The 14,822-nt window shown below is 45.0% G+C and overlaps 1 protein-coding gene across 3 annotated transcripts in view; it reads right to left on the reverse strand.

The window, feature by feature from the left end:
* actn4 (actinin, alpha 4) overlaps positions 1–14,822 on the reverse strand; it is a 49,788-nt gene that overhangs the window by 34,538 nt on the left and 428 nt on the right. The window lies entirely within an intron of this gene.

The following is a 14,822-nucleotide window of genomic DNA, read 5'->3' on the forward strand; positions in this document are numbered from 1 at the left end:
AGATTTGTGTTGGTACGGCACACGACACGTCTGCAGTGATGAGTACTCAGGGAACGGGACCAGTTTCATGAGCAGCAACAGTCTGATTGGCTCTTTGGATCTCAGCTTCATACTCGACTGCGTCTCGTTCTTCTCTGATCACTGCATGTTATCAGTGTTTTACTGCTGCAGAGTACACTTACTTATTGATATTTATTTATTTAATTAAAATTAAAATCTGACATTGAACTATCATGCAACCGTCTACCAGCGGAATTAAAAATGTAAAGAAGGGTGTAGGAAGAACCCTTTACATTTGTGTCTGCTCTGAAGGCCCTTCGAGGGCTTATGTATTTGTAAAAGTTGTTTTCTTCTTCTTAAACACTGTATGGTCACAGTAATGCTGTGATGTCCGTATGAAATAAACTAAAGGCAGGTCTAGGCAACAGTCACCGATGATGGTTAACTTCTTTTTTTGTTTCTTCACACCACATAGACTTTGTGTAACCGTGACGGATTAAAACCAGTTAGAGGAAGTTATTGGTCAGAAAAGAGAAGTCATTTTTGTTGGTGCACAAGTGTGTGAGAACTGAACTTCTTAACCAATGTAGTACCTGACCATACATAGAACGAGCGAGCACTACAAGACAGAGTTACTCCGTGCTGCTGGGTAATTGTAATCATTAAAGAGGGATTAAAAAAAATACATAAGGAAAACACTGAAGCGACATGAGCCAAACCTCTTCCGTCTACCTCTGTGAGCTACGATCACACACGGCTGATTATAGAGTTATAAAACCAAGGTCCCTGCAGCTTGACCTCTGTGCTGACATTTAGGGCGAACTGGAAGGAAAAAATACAGGAAAAGGGAGGAGAAGAAACTGCATGGTTTGAGAGTGAACGGTGAAGCAGCTCTGCTTGTTTTAGAGCAGTGGAAAATCTGCGACCGTCCGTCCGACATTCCAGCAGCTCTAAATCTTCATACTTGGCATTCTCTCCAAAAACAGGAGTTTGTGTTGCTGATCTCATACAAAACTTGTGACGATAACCAAGACCAATGCACACACATCCGAGAGAGAGAGAGACCACAAGACGGGACAGAAATATCTCATATTGCAAATAATAAATGAGTGAATCATGTGGCGCTCCAGACATAAAAGGAGAGCGAATGGAGGGCTCTGTGTGTGTGTGTGTGTCCAAACGGGAGTTTCAGGCCAGCCCAGTTGCCCGGCAGCAGACAGCATTGTCACGGTAACAGGCTCTTCCTGCCCCTCCTCCCTCTACTCTCCACCCGCCTTGCACGCTTTTACCTTATAAGGCAACGCATTTGACTGCTGTCACAGCGACAATAGTGATGTAAGAGGGCAGCAAGGTGCACCTCCCCGCTGACGCTGACACACACACACACACACACACACACACACACACACACACACACACACACACACACACACACACACACACACACGGAGAGTTTTAAATGGAATGAAAAAAAAAACGTTCAGGGCGACACTGCAGATTTAAAGTTGTCTGTCTGTCTGTCTGTCTAAAGTGCAGGAATGTGAAACACGACACACACACACACACACACACACATACATTAATTTCGGCCACCATTCTGCTTCCTGGAAACAAACAAAAGAGAGAGGGAGACGGGTGAGAGGGGACAGACGGGCAGAAAGAGGTACGCACCGAGACACAGGAAGTGACGGGGCAGTTAAGTGAAGTCAAGAGGTAAAAGGCAAAAGAGGGTAGAGCTGCTGCCCCACAACTCTCCCAGCTTCCTGCCAGTTAGTGTACAGGAGACTCGTGTCAAACATGCGTGTGTCAAACATGCGTGTGTCAACAAGCGCGTGCCTGTCCTCAAGTGGCCTTGGCGCGCGCTCAATGGATTTTAATATCTTGTTGTGGGAGTTTATGCATCTCATGATGAAGCAAACTCGTTATTTAAGGTTGCACTACTAACCCCGATGCCATGTATTCGGTATGCTGAACACGCTGAAGGCGAAAATAAATAATAATCCCGTGGGCAAGATATTTCGCTACTGCAGAAACAGGGATTTTAGGATTTGAGAAGCATGCAGAGGCACGCATGCAAAACCAGTTGGCGGCTAAAACTAGATCTCTAAAAAACCTGATGCGAGATAAGGACTTCTATCTAGATGCATGCAAACGGTTTTCAGGCTTTTCAAGGACTTCCTGGTACTGTTATCGTCATAGGGGAGAGTGGAGGGACCTCGTAAAGGAGCTGAGAGGGTCCAAGATCCTGGTACAAGGAGCGGCACGTTGTTTGTTTTCCGGGGTTTCCGCTTGTTGATGACCCGCACTAAAAAACACACACAGCCTGTCTGACACACACGAGCGCATGCCAAAGAAAAATCAGCATGCAAAATGGTCATTAATCATCCGCTGAGAGTGTCACATCAGACGGCGCGGGGAAGTTAAGGATGGCGGTCAGGGATTACCAGGCAGACGTTTTTATTGTTTTTTGGCATTTACTTACTTTTTTTTAGAACAACAGTGTCGCAAAAAAAGGAAAGTGACGCGTTTGTGTTGCAGCACGCCAGTTGTTTAGTCTATAAAATGTCAAATAGTGATGAAATCGCATCGGTTTTCCAGAGGCCCACAGCAGACGTAAACATTTGCGGCAGTAGAGGGGATGACCCTAGTCATTCACGTTTTCATTGACAAACATATTAAGATGATTATGTGCGATTGACGTGTTGACCTGTGCCAAATCAAAATGTTTTCTGAAGTCTGTAGAATATGATGTGCAGGACTATTTTAAATATTTTTTGCCAAGTTAAACCATAAACAATTACTGCACAGATACAGGGGTTCATACCGGACAGGAAGGGGATGACAAAAAAACTGTAAAAAAGTACAATATTACCTCTATAGTACCTCTAATTTAAGTAAATGTACTAAGTTACAGGATTTACTTCTTTATCCTTTTTGTTCCCACAGATGTACAACTCACAAAAAAAAAAAAAAAAAAAAACACGGTTCCATGGTGAACTCCTCCCACACGAACCTAAAACCTTAAGTTGGTTTAATGCAGTGATCCTCGTGCCCCAGATAGACCCATGCAGAGCTCTTAAAACACACACACGAGCCCCTCCGGGTGCAGGGCTCAGTCATGGCCTTGTCTGTGTGTGTGTGTGTGGGGGGGGTGGGGGGAAATCACAGCGCCAGATAATTGTTATCCCTTTAAAACACCACCAACCACCCTCTCAACCACTTTCTGTACATCTGTGTTCAAACGTTGGACGAGTAGGAGGGAAAAGCTGCACAAAAAAATAAGTCTAGACATGATGTTTTCTTTTAAATTGGGATACAGGACTTTTCTGTACAATCAATTTAGATCCTTTTTTTTTTATAAACAAATACCACAAGATCAAAACATCACATGCATGTGATGATCAAATCATCAAAAACACTCCAATGAGCTCAGAAAATAATTCCACTGTAACAGCGCCAGCTAAACATTTAACCGTATGTCTAAATATTAATTTATTGCAATACTTCTATAAAAGTGAGAGCTTTGAAGCACCGCACATAGCAGCTAGAGTAACGTTGCGGTGCATTCACGCTCCATTCAGCGAAAATGAGCGGTTAGCAGCCGGTATGCAGCACAATTGGAGCAGCTGACGTGAATGGAGTTTCACAATGTTACATTTACATTTTATTCCACATTAGTCCTTTGTGAGAAACTTGGATGAATCCAGTTGTTTGAAGGAGATGTTTCCCAGCAAGACAAAATAGATATTAGAGAGGTAATCATGACCCGTTTGAACCTTTTTATTTTCAACGCATCGGTATCAGATCTTTCAGGGCAGACTTTGAAACGCTGAACTTCCCTTTTCCGCACATTCACACCTCGGTCGTCTTGAAGTTCAACACTCAGCTGGCTTCCTCCACTTCACCGTTGCTTCTCTTCCAAGAAGTGATGACTGAGGTGAAATCAACACGCGGTCCACCCGTGTGTTGATTTCACCTCAGTTCAAACGAGGGGATGTCACAGCTGCGGATCGGACCCATATCACCGTTGGGTTTGGTTGAGAAGATCCTCGTGCAGTTTGGTTGTGCAGGATAACGCAGCCAGCCGTAGTAGCACCCGACTCTGCTTCAGGGCTGTTGCTAAGCAACCCAGGACTACAGCATCCTATTTTTGGAAGGTTTGAAATGCATCTCAGCACCTGGAGTCTCTGGTACGAACCGGCCCGACTGCGTTTAATGTAGACACTTTGCTGTCCGGCCTCTCATACGTCACAGTATTCCTGCCTCCATCACCTCTCTGCCTTTCACTCCATCCTCCCCGAAAATACAATACATTACACATACACACACACACACACACACACACACACACACACACACACACACACACACACCAAGATACTTATTACAACAAAGCGCAGCTGGAAAGCAGCACCGCTGCAGCCGTCAACATGTGCGAGAACGCAATAAATAACCTGTCAATCCCGTGAGGGTGTCGAGCACAGACGGCAGCAGGAAACGCTGCAGCGCCACGCTCACGCTGCAGAGACGGGGCTGTCGCGTTGCGTCCCACCCACCCACACACACAGCAGTGGTGTCAAAACCAGAGCGCTAAAACGAAACTGTACGAGGGTCTGTGTTTGCTCCGCATGCACTCCCCACAGCGCTGTGAGTCAGACGAGGGCCAACAGAGTAGTCTTTGTTAACCAAAGGGGGGAGCGAGAACGGTAGCTGAGTAATCCCCCTGCAGGCTGGCTTTGATTGGATCAGACAGGATAGTAGGCTCGTGGCCGATGGCAGAGAGGACTTCCCTGACCCACATTTAGACCGGCGGCCAAGAGCAGAACCCTGGACCACTTTCTGCTACACAGGCTTCTACTCTTGGAGTCTTTTGGAGCTGGTATTTAAAAGTCAGAGCTGTCAGGGATGTAGAAAAGATGGTTCAAGAGGGGGTATTTCTGTCATTACCACTGGAGTTTTCCACTTTTCTTTCCGCGACAAAGGCAACTGTGTGAAGTGCGTTATTCACAATGGTTTTAAAAAGTGACAGATTATTCCTTGTTCTGTGCGTTTATTCAATATATAGCGGGTGCCGATCTGCAGACATTCCCTGCTGCTTTCCCAGCCATCTGGTTCATTAGGGCGGGGGTGACACACACAGAGATCTATCTGTCCCGTCTCTGACTGCTTGCGTGTGTTTATATTTGAGACAGAAAAAAAAACGCAGAAACCACAGAGCCTTCCTTCCTTTTTCTTCCACTAGGAGACTCCCAGGGGGATAAAAACAGTGCTGCAGTTGCCATCCGACACCACCTCCTGAGTGACTCAATCCTCTTTCCTTCTTCTCCGAGAGGAGATTTATTCTTTAACACCGAGCCATTTATCACAAATAAACCGATCGATTCTTCACTCTGGGTGATATAGTTGTCCATGTGACACGTTCTAGCATTGTTCCCGTCTCCACACACTCAAAACCAGTTCACCAGGAAAAACATTTTTACGATTTTCAGCCCTCCATGCTGTCACCAGGAAAGAAGATGAGGGGAAAGAATCCTTCTGCTTTCCATATTTGTTTCAAACCCTGAGACAGCAGCAGAATAAACTGGCAGTGAACCTACAGTAAGTGCTTGTCATCCATCTGTCTCAAGCTCTCTGTATCAGAGTCTGAACGCAGTCTTACACTAGCAGACTGAATATTCAAAAATTGTGGTTTTATACATGTCATTTATGGTGCTGTTAGATTGCTGCTAGACCACCCCTTTAATACAGCTGTGGGCCTCCCAGTGAAAATCTTGTTTTGGAAAGGCTCAACACCAACAAATGTCAAATGTGGATTGAAGCAGAATATTTTGTTCAATAAAGAGAAGATGTGGATTTTGGAAATCATTATTTTACTTTGACTGAAAACCGAGCGCCGCATCGCATGCTGTGTGTGTTTTTGAGAGAGGAGTGAGAAGGTGGATTATTGCAAAAAATGTTTCTGTAAATTATCTCAATCCATTTTATCTCAAAGAATTATCACCCTAAAAAAGATGGGACAATATGAGTGTCATTGTAGTTTTAAAGAATGTAATTTATGGTGTCGTTAGATTGCTGCTAGATCGGCCTGATACAGCTGCGGGCCTTGCAGTGAAAATATAGTTTTTTTAAAAGGCTAAAACGCCAACATTGGATTGAAGCAGATCATTTTATAATTCAAATATTATGTTATACATCTCAATAAATGTTAGTATGAAAAATGAGCGCTGCATTGATCGCTGTGTGTGCGTGCTTAGGAGAGGGGTTGAGAGAAGGTGGATATTTGCAAACAAGGTTTCTATGAGTTAACATTCAGAATTAACTCCTCGAACTATTCTGTGTGTTCAAATTGAAATGTCTATGCATGAGCTCAAAGACCAACAGAGTTCTTCTTTGTGTTATAAAACTGAGAATAAGAAACAGAATAAGCTTGAGGCTTGTGGTCTCTGAGGAACTTCCTCTGAAAGACAACAAAAAACAGATTGAAGTGAACAGACCCCAGGCTGGTCCTGGAGATGCCCGACTAGAAATACACCGCACAATATAGATAGAAGCCCAAGAGATGAATTGCAAAAAACACACGGGAAAACAATTGCAACACCATACAGGCCAAGTCCTGAAAATAGCAACGCCCATACTCCAGTTCTTCTGTCTGAACCGGTTGCCTTAACGACTCTGGCAAAGGCAAGACAAGAGAGACAGAGACAGAAAGAGACAGAGAGAGCTGATGGAGAATTTGCGAGGGGAGGGAATAAATGTTGAGTCGGGAGTGGGAGAGCGTTGCGTGGAATTATTTGGCGAGTGGAGCGTCCTCACTGAAAATGAGAGGAGGAACCTGAAGGCCAGGCACTATCAGTAAATATTTAATGCTGCCGTTCTGTGCCTGAAACCGGCGCAGGCTCCACGGATGCCCTGCTGAAATGTTTCTGCCTCAGGTGTACAAACACCCCCAATTAGTTTTTACTTCACACCAGTTTAAAATTCTGGATTTGTCTTCTCCCATTTATAAATAAATGTTTTTAAGATCAACAAGATGTTTAACAGGCTTTTAAATGTGTCCATTTTTAAATACCAGATGTTACTTTGGCATTGTGTAGCATTTGGGAAGTGAAGTATTTTATGTTCCTGATTCTGCCATACACTGCATATTTTAGGGAAAGCAGCTATAGTGTGAGTGAGTGAGTTGAAATAACTGTATACAGACTCTCCTTGCCGTGTCTCCCAGTAGGCCTCTCCTCTTCACCTCTTTGCCCCAGTTAGAAAGCTGTTAAATATTACAGCGGGAGGAAATCAGAGACGGCCGCAGAGGACACACACACACACACACTTTAAAAAGCTGCTCTGCAAGTGCTAAACGATGCCTAAAGATCCTAGAAACCTCACCAGACGATTCTCCATATGATTCCAGCTCAGTGTGGAGTTAAATCTCCACAAAAGAAAACATGCTTTATCTTTGCAAATACAATTTTAACACACCAAGCATTAATGGTACACAATTAAAGCTCTCCAACAGCCCAACACTACAAGGCTTTTATTGTGAAAATGCTGAAACTTACTGAACTCGTTCAAGTCAATTAAAGACATTTCACTGCTTCATTTAAAACACAAACAGTGTCAGCTGATAGGACGAAGACGTGCATGTGACGGCTAGCTGATCTTTGCTTTGGATTTTATTACCTTCAGAAAGCGTAGGTGCAAAATAACCGTCGACTAGCAACCTGTCAATCACTGTGTAGCCCCGCCCTAAAGCATACCCTGCTTGATTGTTTATTTGACTCTAAATTAACCATAATTTACTAAATGAACATCACGCTGTATTGAAGAAAACTTGACACCAGAGACGAAGACTATAAACTCATGTTTACAAAGGGAATAAATAGAGAGAAGTAGAGTCATTTGTCTCAGACTTCTATATAACCAGAGGAGTTTTAATGGCGGTCTAAAGGTTTGTCTGTAGCTGCTAAACCACTGATCCAGCCAAACATCCCCTCCAGATGTCTGCCCTGTGTGTGTGTGTGTGCCAGATGTAGCATGAGGATCTTACCGCCAGTTATCTCTTTGTTACCAGACTAGCACGGCCTGTTGTGTGTGCTCTCTCTCTCTCTCTCTGAAACTCGCTCCCTCTCAAACACACCCTCCCCCATAGGGAAAACAACCTGTCTAGGTGTGGCCGAATATGCAGATACCCATCAAGCTTTATTCTACAGCAACAACGTGGTCTGCTTTTTAAATCCTTGACCTGAAACAGACAAAGAAAATATATTTAAATCTAAAGCTTGGTTTCATTTTGATCCCAAATTGTTCACGGTATCAAACCTTCATCAGACACATTTGAACCTCTGTTTTTAGAGAGCCATTACTTTATTTTGTTCACAGGGACATAGCTATTTTTATTTATTTTTTTTAAATGTATAATGACACCAATTTTGAAAAAGAAAAGTGCATCTAACTCTGATCTGATCTTAACATTTGTGACTCTTAATTCGCTACCAAACGGCCACATAAAGCAGCAGCCGAGTCAGGTGTCGTGCGCATCATTCCCCACCTTTTCTATTCTTGTCAGATATGTGTCTGGTCTGGACATAAAATGGTCATCTGAGATGGGATGTAATCTCTGGGAGTCTGTCTCACATACGCCTCCAGAGGACGACCAGATTAAGGACGACCTAAAACTATGAACAACACATACAGGCTACGGGCGCCGACATGACAAGGTAGCTTCCACGCTGAAATAAAAGCTATTTGCTAAACATGGTACTAGATTAAAACAAAATGGGTATGTGACAAGCTCCAAAAGCTTCCCATAATGCAATTTATCTGTAATATCGATAGAACAACATTTTCGGGGCGACTGGTACTCCCTCCTGAGTACCTAACTTTTAAGTGTACAATCAGATCAAATTTAAATAAATTAAAAAATATATACACTTGAGTCTTCATGTCTCAAGTTAATGTCCATCCCAAGTCATTTATTTTCCTTCCATTTAAGCGGCGTTGAAACGGTGACTCGAGTCCACTCCTCCGCCTTGTTGAATGCCACCATCTTATTTTAGGTCTTAGAAAACTGCAGCATTGAATGCAGCATGATGTTTATTTGTTTCAGCGGTCTAAGTGCAGCCCAATTACACACCTAGATAAAGTAGGGGGTGTGATTTGAGGTTACTGTAATCTATCCATTTAAATTCTATTGAGGCGTTTGTTTACAAGGGAAATTGCTCAAAGCAAAAAGTGCAGCCTTTTCAGACCAATTTTATTTCCCCGTGTGTTCAAATGTGATGCAGAAACCTTGGTTCAAAACTCGCAGCAGATGACATGAGGTCCAATGTTTGTTTGACTGCACCATGTTTACCGGCAGACAAAACTCACAGCTATGTGACTCAGCTGGTAAACCTTCCATTCAAACTGCACTCCCTTCTCTCTCTCTCACACACACACAGAACGACTGCTTCAGAACACAGTGACACACAGCCACTGCAAATTTCCCCGTCAGCTCTAGGGAGAGATGTGACAATTCCAGAAATTCATCAGTTCGTCGCAGGGCTCATATAGAGACAGACAACCATTCACACTCACATTCACGGGCAATTTAGAGCCTCCAATTAACCTGAGCTGCATGTCGTCGGACTGTAGGAGGGAGACGGAGAGCTCGGAGAGAACCCACACGGCCACGAGGAGAACGTGCAAACTCCACACAGAAGGACCGCCCGGGATCGGGGAATCGAACCCCGCTTGCTGTGAGTGCTAGACATTGCACCACGTGTAGCCCTAGTTATCATTATAGATTACTTTATCTAAAAAATATTTAAAAATTAGGGAAAGTAAAAACCCAATTACAAGTGACACCTTAAAATAACTGTCCAACCAACCGCCCAAAACTAAAAAGATATTCAGTGGCAAAACAAATGTTGTGCACCTTTGCTCGATTGAAGAATTAAATGATTGGTATACAATATCTTTTGAATATAGCAGAACTGTTTTCAGCTTCTGTCTGCAGTCTGAAATGATGCAAATCTAGCAGCGCATTTAAAAGCACGGAGATCAGTGGAAATACTGCTGACCGTTTTTAGGCAAATTAATCAAATAGCAGATACATTTTTTTTTTACATTTCGATCACCTTTTGAGGATACGGCGGAAGAAGGGGCGACTGAGCTTCAAAATAAACCCTGCCATGCCCGCTGGCAGCCGACCAAAAAGGAAATTCTTACTCCCCATTGTTGCCGATTTGCCATTCATCAGGGGGAAATGCCATTTACTAATCCTCATAACTACGCACAATGCCCAAGAAGTAAGCTTGTCAACACGGCCATAATTAGAAAGGGGGGCAGGGGGTTAGAGCTAAGGATGTTGTGTCAGCCGTAAACTGTATTAGTGGATTCTGAGACATTCAGATCATCCGTCTGACCCCAAAATGCAACGCGCGCCTATCACAAAGAGTGGGAGAGAAACAGACCGTAAAGAAATTTCTTTGGCGAAACACAGGGCATACGGAGGTCCGATGTCGATACCACCCCCGGGGGGGTTGTGGTTGTTGCACTGTGTGACTGTGTGCTGGAGTCCTCTGGTCTGGTGGTGTTTGAAAACATCACTGCAAATAAGTATTTGGAGCGACGATTAGCACCGAGCCGCAAGCGGCTGGAAACACCTCCACACCAAGCGAGGAGGATTCTCCCGCTCGCCTCCACCACGCATATCTGCAATCCTGCAAAAAAAAAAAAGCCAGCATGCCCCTTTTCGTAAAAAAAAAAAAAAAGCCCCCTCCCACTGGCCTATAATGGGCCACCAAAGGAATGCCCCACCCCCCCGCATGCACTTTTGCTGCCGCCAATGACAGAAAGGAGTGAGAGACTGAGGGGCGTTGGGCGAGGGGGGACTGAGGGGCAACATTCCTCTCTGCTCTGTCCTCTCACTGACTGGTTCCTTGTTTAGGTCCACAAGCTGATTCTGGATCACTGTCAGCTGAGGCAGAGGGCTTTCCCACAGCTGACCCAGGATCAGCTGGCAGCCAGAGTGGGGGCTGCACCTTCCATTATCTCAGACAGATTATCTGTAGAGACGGCTACTGCTGAACACTTACTCCTCCGAGTGTGTTGGAGGGGAGGATGTATGTGACTAACAATCATTTATATATTGGTTCAAGTGGAGAGTAACTGCTCGATAATTCACTCCAACAGTCCCCCAAACATACACAAGTTACAATGATATGAAAACAGAGAAAAGCTGAAAGCAGCTCAACAAATGAAACACTATAATTAGAATTTTAAAAGTTAGTCGACTCCCTTCGTTCTTTTTTAAATGTTGTTTAGGGAAAAAAACTGGCAGCTTATTGGGCAGCCAACTCTTAGCTTGCGTGGCGACGATCGAAGGGACGTATTGTGACGAGACGTCACTCCCGGCTCGTCCTGAGCCAACCCCGGGGCTGTCTGAACCCAGCCCCGCCCGCCAGACAGTCACGCAGAAAGCATGCGAAAAGTGGGCTGCAAAAGAACAAACTAACATTGTGTGTCCAGCTGCCCACCTTGGCAGTAATGGAAAAATAATAAGTGTGTGTGTATTTTGTTGCAAGTCTGGGCACTGGTGGGGAGGCTGCGTGTACACAAACCTGTGCTGCTTGCTCTGCAGTGTTGGAGGACACATCTGGATGATTTATTGTGTAAAAGAACAAAGTTGCCCCCGTCCAGCTCCAAAAAAAATAAATAAAATCACATCTGTGCACACGGTCAGTCCGCATAGGAAAATGAAGATAGATAAACATCAGTGTGTTTGACCACAACCGATTCTGCCACAACCTGATTTGTGGGAGGAAACACTCCATGGCTGCTGCTACACACTGACACGAGCTACGAGTTAGGGAATGAAAACACCGGAGCTCTGACGTGAATCCAGGAGCAAAATTCTCTCTTTTTTAGCAGCACATCCGCTCAGATTGTTTGACCTTTTTTGTGTATGAATCAACTGAACACTACTACTGGGTAAATGCGATTTTAAAAGTGCATCGCCTTGACAAATGAGAACAATCGATGTCCGCTGGTCACCCCTCGACTGCCCTAGGCCCTTCTGTCTGGCGTGCTTAACAGTTTTCCTTGTTGGCTCACCCCCCCACCTTGTTGCACTTTCGCCCTGCCTCGCGACACAGGAAACACGCACAGCCCAACTGTCGCCGAGGAGCCGGGTTTACATGCGCAGTCTCAGTGAAACCTCGGGCGGCGGCGCATACCTTTGGCGTGTCGCGGCCTGTTGTGGACTCAAAGAGCGGCAAGAAAGACTAGTTTGTTTTTGTGTGTGTCGGGGGCCAGGCGCTTTTCCTTGTTACAAACCAGAGTACGCTGGTCTCCTGTGCATGTGCGCAAATGACGCTCGACTGGAAACGTGCCACTTGGAAGAAAGATAACAGCGTCTCCGACATGACCACATCCAAAAACCAGTTCATTCAACGGAGCAAACCTAAATCAAAAGGTCTCTTAAAAACCTCTTTTTTATTATCGATTTGTCCTCACTCTGGCTTCCTCATCCGTCCCGCTCTACATGACAGTATACCAAATAAAGAATGACAAGTAACCCCAGACGTCGCTTTCTATCTCCCACCAACCGTCTTGTATTACTCAACGTGGGAAACGTAAAGAGCCAGCATGACCCCCACACACACACACACACACACACACAAAAAAAGGATAAATCTATTCCCACACTCATTGCATCCACTCCTCTCTTCATATTTCCTATGGGAGGGCATTTGCTCACTTTTGCGCAATAACTGGCACGGTGAGCGTGAATGCACCGCAGGAATTTGCCCTTGGTTTCCCCCGCAGTTCGAGCTCGACAAGGGGGAGGGGGTGGCAGGGACGTGTCCCCAGCTCAGTCTGTGCAACCAAAAAACCTGTGAGTGCAGGTTTAGGAGTGGACCTCGGCCCAGGTTTGCACAACACAGCCTCGCTCTGTTAATGATCGGCAGGTTAGGTCGTTTTCTTTTCTTGTTGAGGAAACTTTGACCCGTGTGCTCTCTAGAACAAACATGCAGAGAGTCACTGCGGGCCGTCGAACCACCATGAGGCCCGGCGCCGCCCTTGACTTGATGGGGGGGGGTCTGATGCCAATCGACAGAAGCAGGAATGTCTGACGTCGTTGGAGTCCCAAAACGCTGAGTGGCCTGATAGAAATGCACGAGTCAATGATCGGCATGCTGCTGCACCACTAGTAAAAGCATGTCAGTCATCCGGTCGCCGAGTGAGTAAGACGGGGGCGGTTAGCGTGAAAAACACACCCCACTCAAATCATTCCACTCTGCTAGGCAGCGGCTCTCCACTCCCTCGTGGAAGAGGGTTATGTCCATATTGCATGAGCTTGAATAGTTCTATATCTTGAGGCATGATCATTCGGCACAGCAGCTAGGGGGGACTGCGTAAAAAACAAGGTCACCTTTGTTGAGTGACTCTCAGAGGAGGAGCATTAGCAGCATTTTTTTATAAACATGTCGTGGAAGAGTTAGAGGATGAGGAGCAGTTAGACAGAGAGCTGATGAAGGTGGGGGTGGGAGAGTGGAGTAGGGGTTGGTGCTTCTGGTTTTAGACAAGTAGAAATAGCACAGTACATGCAAATTGATGGGGGATGAAGAGGAGTAAAACTGTTAAGGATTGGTGGAGTGTTGCGCTAAAGAATAGGGGATCACAGGGACAAATGTTCCCCATAATACCATGGTTTTGTCAGAGTTTGTGCAGAGTATTTACTAAAGTTAAACTTTTTTTTTTAAATCTGGAGTGTAGCAAGTGGGCGTTTAGTTCTGTGCAGTGAAACTAGTGTGGCTCCAGAAACTTGCATGTCCCCCAGCTGTGGGAAGAACATTTTATGAATGTATTTAACAGGGACAATACACACTTAAAACAAAGTGTGACAGATGCAATGTGTGCAAGCCGAAGCAGACCAAATCCCTGGTTATAGGTTTAAGAAATCCATTTAAAAAATACATAATACGCCACAGGCGTTTGTGTGTGTGTGTGTGTGTGTGTGTGTGTGTGTGTGTGTGTGTGTGTCCATGAGGGTATGTTCCACAAATCATTGCGGCATGTGAGCATATCTTCATGTACAACAGGTGTGCTAGCATTGCTCTTAGTTTTAAACACCTTTGCTATTTACAGGACTTCCGGGTTTAAAATGTGTCATATAGCCGTTTGAAATGTTGTAAATCGTAAATCTTCAAAGTAATAAGCTGCTAACCATGTGAGGAATGTCACCCGCAGGGTGATGGTGAATCAAACCTGACGAGAGTTCAATCACTCAACTCCCGTCAGCGGGACGAGACGCGCCGCAGCAGCTTCGGGGTTAACCGTCTGCATGTCGGCCCTGGAAGCGTCGCTACAAGGCAGCGGCTCTTAACGCGCCCCGGTCCTATCGGCCTCCGAGCGGCCAAGCGGGACGGGGAAGCCTCGGTAACGCGCTAAACCCCTTCCAAAAAATATATATACATATATATATAAAAAAATACAATATCTCTCGCCATTTTAAGTCCCAAATGTCAGCACGGTCACAATTTAAATTTTTCTTTTTTTTTGCAACAATGTGGCGCCGCGTTTCCGCTCGCGGAATCAGCTTTTCCCTTTTGAAAGAGTGAAAGCTCATGTTTGGACAAACTCAAGCGAGTTATTCCTTTTCATTCACGGGTGTGTTAAAATACAACATGTTAGCATTTTAGCCAGCGGGGTAAGGAAGCAGCTGGACATGGAGGAGACGAGCTAAGAGGGAGAGCCGGGCTGGGAGGAGAAAATAAAAATGGTTGATGTACAAAAAAAAAAGAAGAAGTGGGGCATTGTGAGCAGAGCTGCTGGGTTTTAGA

Source organism: Taurulus bubalis (genome assembly GCF_910589615.1).
Source record: "Taurulus bubalis genome assembly, chromosome: 10".
In the NCBI taxonomy this organism is placed as follows: domain Eukaryota; kingdom Metazoa; phylum Chordata; class Actinopteri; order Perciformes; family Cottidae; genus Taurulus; species Taurulus bubalis.